Source organism: Camellia sinensis, chromosome 5, assembly GCF_055761805.1.
Source record: "Camellia sinensis isolate YWXY chromosome 5, ASM5576180v1, whole genome shotgun sequence".
NCBI classification, from domain to species: domain Eukaryota; kingdom Viridiplantae; phylum Streptophyta; class Magnoliopsida; order Ericales; family Theaceae; genus Camellia; species Camellia sinensis.
Window position 1 is genome coordinate 84,739,678 of NC_138965.1, and position 15,200 is coordinate 84,754,877.

Sequence of the window (15,200 nt, forward strand, 5' to 3'; positions counted from 1 at the left end):
TACATCACCTACAATGGTCAATCAACACAGATGTAATGCATACACGACAATTCAACACAACCATGTCATCCTCCACCGATGACCAAGGACAAAACCTCTAGATGCATGATTTTAATACACCTATTATAAAAGACTCAACTCACATGAGATCTTAAACCCAACAATGACACTAGTACGATAGGTAAGGGTAAAACCCCCAAATGTGTGTATTCAACACTCATGATACAATAATTAAATTCTCATATTCATTCTCCGAGACTCACATAGAGTTAACATTTCATTTTCCGTTTTCAAGGTCAACTATCATAAACTTTCCAAGTCAACAAGTTACACCACTTATTCCCAAAAACACTTTTCCCATTCACAAAATCAATTCCATTCTTTTTATTTTACAAAATCAATTCCTTGGATAATAAAAGCCATAATTTAACTCGGTTCAATACATTCATTTCAAAACAACCCCAAAGCCATAGTTAATCCCTTAGGCATTAACGCCTTCACCCAACTCATATTAACAATGGTAATTTACAATTATTGTTCGACTACTCTCCACTTTAATTTACCAAATCAAAACATAATTTAGGGTTTTTTCCTCTTTCCACAATAACATGCTAATTTATACTGCAATTAGCCCAAAGAACTATCAATGATAAAAATAATCATTCACAAACAACCAACCCTAGGTTCCCTCACATGGTTTTCAAAGAAATTCAACATGATATGATTTTCATGCAATACAAAACTACCACATGTCTATTTATAGACGGAGTATTGAAAAAGAACAAGGAGAATCCGTACCTCAAATGGAGAACCCAAGGGGAAGAACGGCCAAACTCAGAAGTGCTCCAATCCCAAAGTTTTTTGGATCAAAACGAAGCCCACGCAACCCTCTATCTTTCGTACAAAGAGTTTAGGGTAGGAACACCCAAGAACTAGATCAATCCCTAGAGAGAAGGTGAATGTAGAGAGAGAGAGAGTCGAATCTAGGGTTTGAGACAAAAGGGGAAACCAAAAAGTGAAGAAGAAGCTGCCACTTCGAACTGATATATACGTTCCTCACTCGAGCGAAGGAGTGGTCGCTCGAGCGACCAGACACAAAGAAACCTCGCTCGAGTGAAAAACACGAAGCTTCAGGTCTGCAACCCAGAAGCACGCTCGAGCGAAGAAACTCTCGCTCGAGCGAAAAAACCCAAAACATACAGCTCGCTCGCTCGAGCGAATAACAGCTCGCTCGCTCGAGCGAATAACAGCTCGCTCGAGCCAAGGCTGTGTTTAAACAAAACCTGAAGACACGAAAAGCTCGCTCGAGCGTACAAACTCTCGCTTGAGCTAAGAAGTAACAACACAAGTCTCGCTCGAGCGACAAAGTCCTGGCTCAAGCGAAGAGGCTAAAAACTGGACAGCAACCATATGCTTCCAATCATAACCAACCTGAATTGAACCTGCCCAAAACATCCTATAAATCAAATACAAGGTATTAAAGGACGGAAACAAGCTAAATACAACAACCCATATCTACAGAACCATGTCCGGAATACAATACTCAATGAAGGGAAAACCGGGATCGCTATGCAATAGCTAGTTAGTAATCAATGCATGATCCTAGCTATGTCAACAATGCCTAATGCAACACATGCAAAATGCAACTAAGATAGGCTCGGTTATTCTAAAATGGCATATGAGATGCAACTTGATAATCATGTATTCAAGTAGGAATTGAAATACAATGCGGTTGGTATGATGCGCCGAGCCCGGTGCATGCAATACGAATGAATGTATGCAAACATGTAAGCATAAGGATGCTAATCAAAACATGACCTAGAACTAACCATCGTAAGCGGTTAAGTAAAAGGGAGAAAGACGTGGGGTTGGAAGACATTCACACACTCACGCACACTTATTACAAAATTCGCCCTCTCGACGGAGGGTCCGAATGAATACGCTAAGCTAGCTACGCTACACTAAGCAACTAATCTAATAATCTAATTAGACTAATTATTACATAACGAAAACTAATTAACTAACGAGCTAATTAATTATTACAATCCAAATTGAAAAAAATAGCTACACTAAGCTAAATGAATATTACAAAACCAATTAAATGATTAAATTACACTAACTAATCATGAATACTGAAATGGCCTTGCAGGCGATGAAGAGATGCGTGCTCGGTCGGCTTCGCTCGGAAATCCGTTGCCATGCCTCATGTTGCCTCTGTTTACACTGTTCCGCACATCTGAAAATTATTTCAACATCTGTGATGCTTCTGACCTACTTCATTGACATTCTGAGAGGTCATCGGCCAAGAGCTAAGGCCATCGGCCAAGGGATAAGGGCCATCGGCCACTTTTGAGGCTATCAGCCAAACATTTTTAGCCGATCGGCACACTAAATAGCCAATCAGCCATCTTTTCCTGCAGACTACTCCTTTTACTGCAGCAGAGTGCAAACAGAAGCATGGCAATACATTTGCAAGAAAATGTTGTGCAACTACACCCCTTATCATGTTTGAAACTCAAAGGAATGTAGTGCTCGACCCTCGAGCCATCAATCACGCATTTCGATGCATGATGGCCATAGAGGCCAAGTTGCACAAATCAATATGGAATGAATGCACAAAAACACATAAATGCCTTAAACTCTATCATGTTAGATCAAGAGTGTCGGCAACCAAGGATTGAGGCACGTTTCCTCACTTCAAGTATGAAACGTCCCTCTTTCCTCGTGTTTGGCTTAACACCCAAACCAAACACAATGCAATGCAAGCAACATGGAGATGCTACACAATGCAACATAAGCATGCCAAATGCAACGCAACAAGTATGCACACATGATGCAATGCAACAAGTATGCAACAATGTCATGCATTGCAACAAGAATGCAACAACAACAACAAAATGGAACAAGCATGCAACAACATGCAATGTGACAAGCATGCAACAATATGCAAAACCACATACACAATGGACTTAAACCGAAGATAGACAGACCTCGGCCATGCCAAAAACAATGGCCAAAATGATGGCATGAAATGCACATATAAACATGCATGCCAATTGGCCCAAGAATTAAGGCATAAAGAGGACAACTCTCAAGAGCAATTAAAGAGTGAAAAGCATGCAAGTGTGACAACACTATAGGCCCTGAAATCATGCATGGAATGATGCCAAATCGACCAAACAATGCAAGCATAGCATGCAAGAAAGCTCAAAGCTTGAAACTAGCAAAGGCACTTAAACCATGGCCATGCAAAGCAAGCCCCAAAGGGCCAAGGGCAACCAAAACAGTCCCAAGGAAGGTCAAGATAAGACGAAAAACATGCTTGAACCTAACCAACACAAGCTAGAACAAAGCACCAAAAGCATGAAGCATGCGAACCTAACAAAGGGGTGTTACAGTACACCTATTAAAACCAAACATGGCATGACATAACCAATGAAAATCAAAGCTATATCATGGTAAAATAAGCCCAAAAACCCACTGAGATGGCATCCCAAAGGCCTAAGCATAGAGGCATGCAGAATGACCCATTCTTGAGGCATAAAGAGCAAAACTTACAAAGCATCAAATGAGTGAAAGATACAAGTGTATGACCACACTACATGAACTGAAATCACATATGAAATGATGCCAAATCATGAAAATGGTCCAAGTAATGTATGCTAGTGACTTGGACACTCAAAGCTAACAAGCTAGATTGAACCATGGCTATACAAAACAATGCGTGCATGACCAAGACAACATGAATCAGAGCTTAATCATGCTAAAACAAGGCTAAAACCTTCTTTGAGTTGAGCCAAAACATGCAAGAATGATGATCCAAACACAAGATGCATGTTAAGGCAATAGAGAGGATTGCACTACAAGTGCATGGTGCATGTAAGAGGCTATCAAACCAACCTTAGACAGAGGTATAGCATGGCAAAATAACACCAAATACTTGCTGAAATGGATCCAAAACATGCTGAGCAAACATGCCACTATTATGAGCCATTTATACTAGCATACAAGACATAAGGAGAGGGGGGTCCCTCTCCTATTTAAGACTCCAAAACCACCTTTCCACCACTGAAAATCCAAGGTCAAAACAAAGTGGTCCCAATAGCTTAAAAGGATGGTTCAAAACAAGGCCAAACAAGGCCTAAGAGGGGGTAGACCACCCCCAACACAAAAGTGACCTTAAATAATCATTACAAGCATGAAAAATCAGAAATTTTTACAGTATAGAGTTAAGCTTAAATTAGCATACAAATAGGTCTAAAAGCTTAAGCCAAAATAGGGGATTAAAAGGTTAGTTTCTCACCCTTGAAGAACACCTTCAAGAACACAATTCCAGCACTCTTTCTAAGCTTAAACCAATCCAAAAACTCTAAAACCAACTCCTCAGTACCTCAGCAACGAAATGATGGTGTTCTAGTAGGTGTTTGTGTGCAATAGTGTGAAGATTTTACACTTTTGGGCACAAACAAGAGCAAATGAAGAGAGAGAGGTAAAACATAGAGAGAGAGTGATATATGTTTTGTATCACAACTTTTCAGAACCTCTGGAAAGGGAGGGGGGCCTCCCTTCTTATAGAATTTCAATTCTCAAGCTTGTAAAGCAAGCTTGAGTCTTGATGCAATCCCTCCATACACGTGTATGGAGGATGAGAATTGTGCTCACCAGCTGGCACAAAAATATCTACAAAAGCAAGTGGAAAGGTCTCGGCCAAAAAATATGGCCGATCGACCAAAAAGAGTGTCGATCGACCAAAAAAGGTGCCGATCGGCCAACACTTATGGCCGATGGCAAGAAAACAAGGCTGAAGGCACAAGGCCTTAGCCGATGGGTTGCAGGGATGCCCAAGAAGCCACCCTCTTCTCTCAGAAGCAAAACCACAAGTCCTTGCTCCACAACCAAGCACAAAATAGATAAGTTGAGAGATCCTAAGGCAAGGCGCGCAGCCGAGACCTTCGGGAACTCAAAATGAACAAGAGCATGGATGTTCATCGAGTGTTCAAACGATGACGTCCAAGTCTTGAGGACAGTCAAAAATGGGGTGTCTACACTTGCATGTTTGCTAATTTTTTTTCTTTATTTGGCTTGCCTTGGAGTACTAGATGAGCACTTATTGTTTTAGCATATCACATCGAATGTTTATGTTGCCATATCATGCATGCTTTCAATTAGGCTAATTGCTTAAATGATATACTTGTTTGAATGCTTGTAGATGATGGCTAATTGCTAAAATTGGGATAAATTGATTAATGTACATGTAAACTCACTATTTTAAGTGATGCGTATTCAAAACACTTTTTTCCAAAACAAGCATGAAATCAAAATGTTCTAACTTTTGCAAATTGGTCTATACTTGTGTGCATCACATAATAAAAATAGCTAATAACTAGAACATGAGCATATAAGGTAAATAAAAATCACATCATGATTAGTAGAGGTCAATCTTTGATCGGGTGAGTGGGGTGCTCAATTCATGACCTTCCCCTCTCATGCCTAAGTTTCCGAGCTGAGACACTTTGGTGATGAAGGACATATGGTCTTGGCCTAGAGTCATGGGTTTACTAAATTTTCCAAAAATATTTAGGTGGCGACTCTGTAATCTGGCAAAGCAGTCTGTTTTTGGCATTTTGATTCAAAATCAATTTTCTAAAAGATTTGCCAGATTTGGACTCTTTTGTGTTTATCTGTTTCACATTGCACTTGTGAGATCAGATTCAGAACCACAGGAGTCCGAGCTGTAGGGCTATCGTATCTAAAACGAGCATCAAAAACAAGCTATAAAAACTCAATCTCTCGGTGGGGTGGCAAGCTAGTAATATCTTCTGGAAAAAACATTCGGGTTTTTACAAACTACCCTCGACAAATCAACTCCGACCACATCACTCTCATTACCAAAGAAAGTTGCAAGAAGGAAATTAAGTTTGCTCTGACCACGTAAGTCACACACTAGTGACAAAACCCTATCAACTTGGTCCCCTAGAAAATAGAAATAGTCACCACCTGAGGTCCACACTGTAACTCTCTGACGATAATAATCTATAAGGGCACGGTACGAACACAACCAATCCATGCCTAAGATGACATCGAAACTTGATATGTCTAACAATATGAAATCAAAAGGAAGTTGATAACTGGAAACCTCTATCTCACAACCGCAACATCCCCGATCTAAGACAATCTTACCCCCAACTGGTGACTCTACCTTCAGTAGAGACGCTAATCGAGCCACTTCTAACCCCAAAATTGATGCGAATGTAAATGAAATGAAGAAATGAGATGCACTAGTACTAATCAACACATTGGCAATAAAGTTTGAATAACAAAAAGTTACCTCTCAGCACAGAAGGTGCTGGTAACTGATCTGGCATAGCAACAACATACATACACCCTATGGGTCTCTGCTTTTGCTGCTCACCCCTTGAAGCATAGGTCTAATACACTAATTGAGCTGAAGAGGCTTCTTGATTAGCCCTCGAGGCTTGTACTAAATGGGTAGGCTGATGGCTCTGTGTCTATCTCAAACTAGACGCACCAGATGTGTCACATGCTCGAGGGCGAAATCTCATCAAGTGCCCCGACTGCCCACAATAATAACAGGTAAGCAATTACCCTCTCCTCTTACTCTGGCTCTAAGGGCGAGCCGAAGATGGTACGGACTGTTTGCCCTCATTCCCTATGGGCAAATAGAAGACTTGTGGCCTAACTGACCACACTTGAAACAAGTGATCCCACCCTGACTACCTCTCCCTAAACCAGAACTCAGTACAAAAAAAGTGTATTTGAATTGTGTTGCTCGAGGCTGTTGTAAGGTGGAACTCCTCTGCCGTTCGTTATCCCGAGTCTCCTCCTAAACCTCCTAACCCCTCTACCTAGAGCCCCTCATCCGCTCCTCATCACATTGGATCATGGTCTCTAGGTGAGCCGTTACCTTCACAAGGCGATCATAATCCCCAATCACAGACCTGGCCACCTTGAAAAGGAGCCTGGTCCTCAACCTCTTCTTGAACTCGATGCAACAGTGTTCCTCTATCACCATATGTTCTGGTGCAAATCTAGAGAGGCTAATAAAAGCAGCCTCAAACTCGACTACATGTGTGTTCAGCTGCTTCAGCTTCATGAACTAATCTCTCAACTTCTTCCTAACAATGGGAGACAAAAACTTGTCCTAGAAGGCATTGACAAAGGCCTCCCAAGTCACCCCAATGCGCTCTCGTGAATACTTCTACCATTGAACTGTATCTCCTTTCAGCTTGGAAAAATGCCAAGGTCACCCTCAACCCACCGTCCTCAATGCCAAGCATCTCGAACATCTTCAGCATCTACTCAAGCCACTCATTTGCCTCCAGTGGCTCTTTTTGATCCCCAAAAAACTCATCCGGATTTGACCAGAAGAACTCCCATTTCAAAAAAGATGACCCTGTCTCGGCAACATGGGCTTAAACTTAACTCTCAGCCTTGAGGATGTCCATTGATTCCCGTAAAGCTCCAACCATTTCGTAGGCCAAAGCACCCATGGCTTACTGATTGTAGACACCCCATTTTGACCAACCTTAAGACTCAGACGTCATCAATTGAGCGCTCAGTGATCGTGCATGTTGTGCTCGTTTCGAGTCTCCGGAGTTTTCGGTTGAGTGCCTCGCCTCCGGGCCTTTGAACTCTTTGTGTTTTGGCTCGGTTTGTGGACCAAGCCTTGTTTCTCTTACCTGGAAGGAGGGAGAGGTCTTGTAGACCACCTCTTTGTGGTTGTAGACCACTTTTTGTGGTCGCAGACCACTTTTCTCGTTTGGAGACTAGTTTCCGATTTTCGGAGCCCTTGGCCGCGCGCCTTATCTCGGGACTGCTTAACGTTCTCCGTTTGGCTTGGTTTTTGAACCATGCCTTGTTGCCGTTTCCTACAGGGACACTGTGGTATGGGAGACCACTTTTGTGGTCGTAAACCACTTTTGGTGCTCATAGACTAGTTTTTGGGTTTCTCGGCTGTGCGCTTTGCCTCCCGAACTTTCGTCTTGCATCATTTTTGGTTTGTTTTTGGTTGAAACCTTGCTTTCCTTGTTTAGAAGGTGGTACAAGGGTGGGAGAGCAGTTCTTTCCCTTGGAGACCACTTTTCTTCCTGCCAGCCAGTTTTTTGGTCAGCCAACTGGTCTCCTTGGTCTTTGGACCACCTTTTCTGGTCGGCCACCACACCACTGCCTTGTTTTCATGCTGTAAACCTTCTCCCTCCTTGGCCGACCACTTTTTATCTTGGGAGACCACTTGTGGTGGTCGGCCGACCACTATAAGTAGCTGCCCGACCACTTCAAGTGGTTGACAGCTTTCCATCACCTTTATGGAGATATTTTTAGGCCAGCTGTTACAGTTGGAAGGCACAGAAGCCATCCTCCATACACGTGTATGGAGGGATGGCTTTAGGCCTCAAGTGTGTTCAACAAGCTTGTTGCTTGTTCTCTATATAAGTGAGCCTCCTCCTTCATGCCTTAGGTTCAAAATTTTGTGGCTGGAGTGATAGATACACACTTGTCTCTATATTTCCTTGTTTGCTCTTGTTTTGTGCCTAAAAGTGTAACTTTTCCATACTATTACACACAAACACACACTCAAACACCATCCTTTTGTTGCTGAGGCTCTTAGAAGTTGGTTTTGGAGTTTTTGGTTTGGTTTGAGCTCAAAAAAGTTGTTGGAGTTGTAGCTTCAAAGTAGTTCTACAAGGGTGAGCCTTTAACCCCTTAAACCTTGGTTTTTGCTTAAGCTTTTGGACCTGTTTGCATGCTTATTTAGGCTTGACTTTCTACTATAAAAAGTTCTGATTTTGCATGCTTAACATGTTTATTTAAGGTCACTTTTGTGTTGGAGGTAGTCTACCCCCTCTTAGGCCATGTTTGGCCTTGTTCTTATGCCATCTTTTTAAGTTATTGGGACCACCTTGTTTTGACCTTTCTACCACTGAATTCCCAAGGAATTTCAGTTGTGGAAATGGTGTTTTAAGGTTCAAAATAGGAGAGGGTCATCCCCTCTCCTTGTGTCTTGTGTGCTTGCTTCATATGCCTCATGTTAGAGCATGTTTGTTAATCTTATGTTGGCCATATCTTAGCATTGATTTGGGATTATTTCAGCATGGCATACCACTGTTTTGACTTGGTTTTGTCACCCCTTGCATGCTTTATACACTTGTAGTGTATTTCTCACAAACTAGTCTTGTATGCCTCGTGTTTGAGCATGTCTTTCTAGCTTGTTTTGGGGCCATCTCAGCATGTTCTTGGTGATGTTTTACCATGTCATACCTCTATTAAGGTTTGGTTTGATAGCCCCTTGCATGCTCCATGCACTTGTAGTGCAATTCCATGAACTAGCCTAGTGTGTATCATGCTCTAACATGTCATTCTAGCATGATTTTGGCTTAACTCTAAGAAGATTTTGTCCATGTTTTAGCGTGCTCTAGCTCTGATTTGTGTTGTTTCGGTCATGCATGCCATGCTTTATATAGCTATAATGCATTCTAGCTTACTAGCTTTGTGAATCAAGTCCACTAACATGCATTGCTTAGTCTATTTGAATGATTTGGAATCGTTTGTTATGAGATTTCAGTGCATGTTTCATGGTCATACCCTTGGATCTTTCACTCTTTCCATGCTGTGGAGAGTTTGTGTTTTATGCCTTAACATAAGTCATTGCGTGTGCCTTCATGCCTAAGCTCGTGAGCTATCATTTCAATGTGTATTTGGGGTTATTTTGCCATGATATAACTATGATTTTTGTTGGTGAAGCCATCTCATGCTTGGTCTTGATAGGTGTAGTGCAATCCACCTTATTTGCCTTGTATACATCATGCCTTATGCCCTTCATGCTAGCTTATTTTGGTTTCCTTCCATACATGTTTTAGTATCATTTTGACATGTTCTAGGACTGTTTTGGGTTGCCCTTGCCATATGCTTCATGTTTTGCATAGTTGTAGTGCAAGTGCCTATGCTTGCTTCAAGCTTTGAGCACCATAGCATGCTTCATTTGTGTTGTGTACATGATTTAGCATCAGTTAACATGACATTTCAGAGCATATAGGACTATCATGTTCTCATTTCTTTCATGCTTTGATTGCCTTTGAGTGTTATGCATTGTTGCCTAGCTTATGGCCTAGCCTGTATGCTTGCATGCCTAGGCCTTTGAGCCTCCATCTTAGCATGTTTTGGTCTTTGTTGAGACCTAATTAAGCTTTGTCGATGGTTGGTTCATTCATTTGTGCCATGGTTGCATGTCCTTTTGTATAGTCTTCTTTGCTAGCCATATGCCTTAAGGACCCTAGCATGCCATGCTTGTATTGTTTGAATGATTTGGCATAATTTCTTGCTTAATTTCAAAGCTTATAGTGTTGTTATACTTCTGCATTTGTCACTCTTTGAGCACTCTTGAGGGTTGTGCTCTTATGCCTAGTTGACGGGCCATTGCAATGAGTATGCTTGTCTTGATCTTCATGCCTTAGTTTCATCATTATGGCCACTGATTTGGGCATGACTGAGGTCTGTCCATTTTGGTTGAAGTCCATCGAGCATGTTATATGAATGTTGTTACATTGCATCATATTGTTGCATGCTTATGTTGCCTTGCATTGTGTATGCATGTATCAGCATTATTTGCATGTGTAGACGTGCCCCGAGAGAATTCTTCGGCTCCGCTCGCGAGATGGCGCATAATCGTTTTGTTCTGAGCTACTATAGTTCGGACTCAATGTCACGGTTCTGAATCTAATCTCGCAAAGTGCAATGCAAGATCGATAAGTCACCAAAGAGTCTAAATCCAGCAAATCGTTTTGGAAAACAGATTTTATAAAGAAGTGCCAAACATGGACTGCTTTGCCAGATACAGAGTCGCCACCTAAATATTTTATTTTGGGGGAATTTAGGAAACCCTGACTCGTTCCTAAAGGCACGTGTCCGTCATCACCAAAGTTGCCTCGGCTCGGGAAATTGGGTATGAGAGGGGAAGGTCATGCAATGAGCACCCCCGCTCAACCGATCAAAGATCGGCCGGTACTAAGCATGATATTTTGTTTTTGAAAATACATGTGCTCTTATTCCGATTAATTAGCTAATCTTACTACGTGATGCGCACAACATACAAGTATAGACTAGATCGCCTAATTTGGAGCAAAACATTGCATGTTCATTTGTTTGAAAACGGTTTGAAGTTTGATACTCGCAAGTAGGCTAAATCGTATTTCGATGAATTGTTCCAATTCAGGTAATCCAACCTTCACCCACAGGCATTCAGGCAGTTAATCAATTAAGCAGTTAGCCTAATGGCAAGCATGCTTTCATGGCAATAAATAACACACATGCAGTATGCTAAAGCGTAAACACTCACAGTGTACTCCAAGCCAAAACAAAGAACTAGTTAGAAATCATGCATTATCCTAGTTCATGTTAAGACAGCTAATGCAACACATGCAAAATGCAACTAAGATAGGCTTGGTTATCTAGAATGGCATATGAAATGCAACTTGATACATGTATTCAAATTGGAATTGAAATACAATGCAGTTAGTATGATGCGCCGAGCCCGGTGCAGGTAATACAGATGAATGGATGCACGCATGCAAACATAAGGTATGCTAAACAAAATATGCCCTAAAACTAGCCATCGTAAGCGGTTAAGTAAAAGGAGAAAGAAATGGGGGTTGGAAGACATGCATCACACACACGCACGCTTATTACGACAATTGACCCTCTCGACGGAGGGTCCGAATAAGAAGCTAACTAGCTAATCTAAGCTAATTAAACTAATTATTACATCACAAAACTAATTAACTAACAAGCTAATTAATTAAGCTATTACAACACAATTAAGCAGCTAAACTCATTAACTACTTAAAGTACATAATCCAAAGCGTAAACTAGCTAAGCAAATTAGCTAAGTAAAGCAATGAAACAAGGCCCTCAGAGGGAGCAGGGTGTATGCATGTCGGGTCGCCTCGTTTGGAAATTCGTCGCGATGCCCCAACTTGCCTCTGTTTGCAACCGCTCTCAGAAACTTGCACCAAGCTCCAGATAGCTTCCAACTCACCTTGGGGACCTGTGGGAGGGTGGCTGACCAGTTGTTGATGTGGGAGACCACTGGCCGATCACTTTTTGTTGTTGTAGATCAGAAAAAGTGGTCGGCCAGCTAGCTGGCCGACCAGTTGTTGCTGCATTTCTCCAATTTGCCTTGATGAACACCTTCAAGGCTGCAACTCCAGCACACTTTTTGAACCAAAACCAGTCCAAAAACTTCAAAGACAACTCCAAGGGACCTCAGCTCCAAGAGTATGGTGTTTGAGTGTGTGTTTGTGTGTTAAAGTGTGAATAATATGCACTTTTGAACACAAAAACGAAGCAAAGCTGCAAGATAGATACAAATGATGTATGTATAGCTCCAGCCACTCCAAACTGAACCTGGAGAAGGAGGGGGGAGGTTCTCTCTTATAGAGAACCAAGAACAAGCTTTGGCCTCAAAGCCATCCCTCCATACACGTGTATGGAGGATGGCTTCTGTGCCTTCCAGCAGGCACAGCTCGACTGAAAATATCTCCCAAAAGGTGACAAAAAGCAGCCGACCACTTGAAGTGGTCGGCCAGCTACTTAAAGGGGTCGGCCGACCACCACAAGTGGTCTCCTAAGATGAAAAGTGGTCAGCCATGGTGGGAGAAGGTCTAAAGCATGAAAACAATGCAATGGTGTGTTGGCCGACCAGAAAAGGTTGCCCAAAGACCAAGAAGACCAATTGTCAGACCCGAAAATTGGCTGGTAGGAAGGAAAGTGGTTTGCGGGAAGAGAAACTGGTCTCCCACCCTTGTACCACCTTCCAAACAAGGAAAACAAGGTTTGTACCAAAAACAAACCAAAACGGATGAAAGACGAAAGTTCGGAAGGCAAAGCGCGCAGTTGGGAGCCTCGAAAACTAGTCTACAAGCACCAAAAATGGTTTACAACCACAAAAGTGGTCTCCCGGACCACAGTGTCCCTCTAGGCAGAGGCAACAAGGTGTGGTTCAAAAATCACGCCAAACGGAGAAAGCTAAGCGGTCCCGAGTCAAGGCGCGCGACCGAAGACTCTGAAAATCGAAAACTAGTCTCCAAGCGCGAAAAGTGGTCTACGACCACAAGAGGGGGTTTACAAAACCCCTCCCTCCGTCCAGGGAAGAGAAACAAGGTTCGGTCCGCAAACCGAGCCAAAGCACAAAGAGTTCAGAGGCCCATAGGCAAGGCTCTCAGCCAAAACTCCAAAAACTCGAAACGAGCACAACATGCACTATCACCGTGCACTCAATCGGTGACGTCTGAGTCTTAAGGTCGGTCAAAAATGGGGTGTCTACAGTTTCCCGTCTTTGGCAGAACTCGAAAGTCAATAAGTGACGGGAGTGAATGTCAAGGCCTAGAGACGACCCATTTTTGACAAGGCCGAAGACTTGGACAAGCAGGCGAGATAACAAAGAGATATGCCCGCAGGCAGGGGCTAGATGCAAATGACATGCACAAATCCAAACATAACTTATGATCATGCAAAGAAAGCTGTAACGAAGCAAATATGCAAAATAAATGCAACAGTTTAAGCTAGCAAATACGAACCAAACTACATTACAAGCAGAAAGGATGTAAGAGAATTATACAATTCTCGCTAGGTCCCACACGGAGTACATACAATACCATCTGGTCGTGCCAGCCTCAAATGAACCATACATACAATATCGTCTGGTCGCACCAGCTTCAAATGAACCGTACATACAATATCGTGCTTGCAAAAGAAAGAAATTCAACAGGTACAATATAGTAACAACATATGTTCAACGTTACATAAAGATGTAATATAAACGCGTGTGCATATGATGCCGATGGAAACATGCATAGCAATGCAAGTGAAAAGTGCATGACAACGCAAGTGAAATGTGCATAACAATGCATGTAGTGTGCATAACAATGCAAGTAGTGTGCATAACAATGTAGGCGAAATGTGAGTGACAACGTGCGTGAAGAGTGCATGACAATGCAGGTGGAAAGGGTGCATGACAATGCAACCTAAGTATGCGCGACAACGCAGGTGGAAGGGTGCATAACAATGCAACCTAAGAATGCACGACAACGCAGGTGAAATTCACAGCAATGCAAGAGGAATGTGTGAAACAAAGCGAGCAAAATGTGCGTGATAATGCAAACAAAGTGTGCCTGACAATACGAGAGAAACGTGCATAACAATGCGACGAGTGGTGTGCATAACAATTCAAGAAATGATGTGCATTACAATGCGTTTGAAATGTGCAACTCCAAAAAGTACGTTTGAAGCAGAATACTGAAAAAGGAGATACAAGCCTTAACGCGGGAAATTTAATTGAAACCTCCGATTTACCTCTCAAAGGGGTCACAGTGTATTCAAAAGGATACACCTTGCTCTTGATGAGTAATTGATGAGCCACGCGTCAGAGACTTGAATCGAAGTTCCCGCGGGGGCATTTTTGAACCGAAACAATGTACTTTTCTTGTACTTTCGGAGAGACAAGAGCTCCAATCATCACCAAAACACATAGGGAGGATAATGGGGCCTTGGAGATCATCCAGGATGGTGGCCGACCACCTAGAACAATGGCCGACCAGTTGTTGATCACCTAAGTGGTCGGCCGGCCAGAAAAACTGGTCGGCCGACCAGTTTATGAAAACAGGAACAGTTTTGTCATTTCAAGGCCGGACCTTTAAGTACACAACTCTAAATCACTTTTGCTCACAAACACAAGGCCGAAACACATTCTCCTTTGCTCCTAGACCCTTTTCCCTCTCAGATCTGCACCTTATATGCATTTTCCAATGCCCCACGCGAAGTTGTTTCGCGAAAACTTTCGATTGTCTTTATTTTGAACCGATTAGAATTTGTTTTCGGAGCTCTTTTCTTCATTTTCACCACTTGAGGTAAGTTTCGCTCGAACTTCGGCACCTTTTCTTGGGCGTTGACTTTTGTTGACTTTTTCTCTTTTCGAGAGTTGACTTTTGTTGACTTTTTGCAATTTTGGCTCATTTCGCTCAATTTTGCTCATTTTTGCATCTTTCTTCAGATGGCCGACGATATTCCATATGGTGGAGGCTCCCCGAGAGTGGAGGATGAGCCGGACGTTATGCCACTACGTCCGAGGATTCGGCCGTTTGACTTGGAGAGGTACCACCCTCAGGAGCATATACTACCTCCTAGTACCT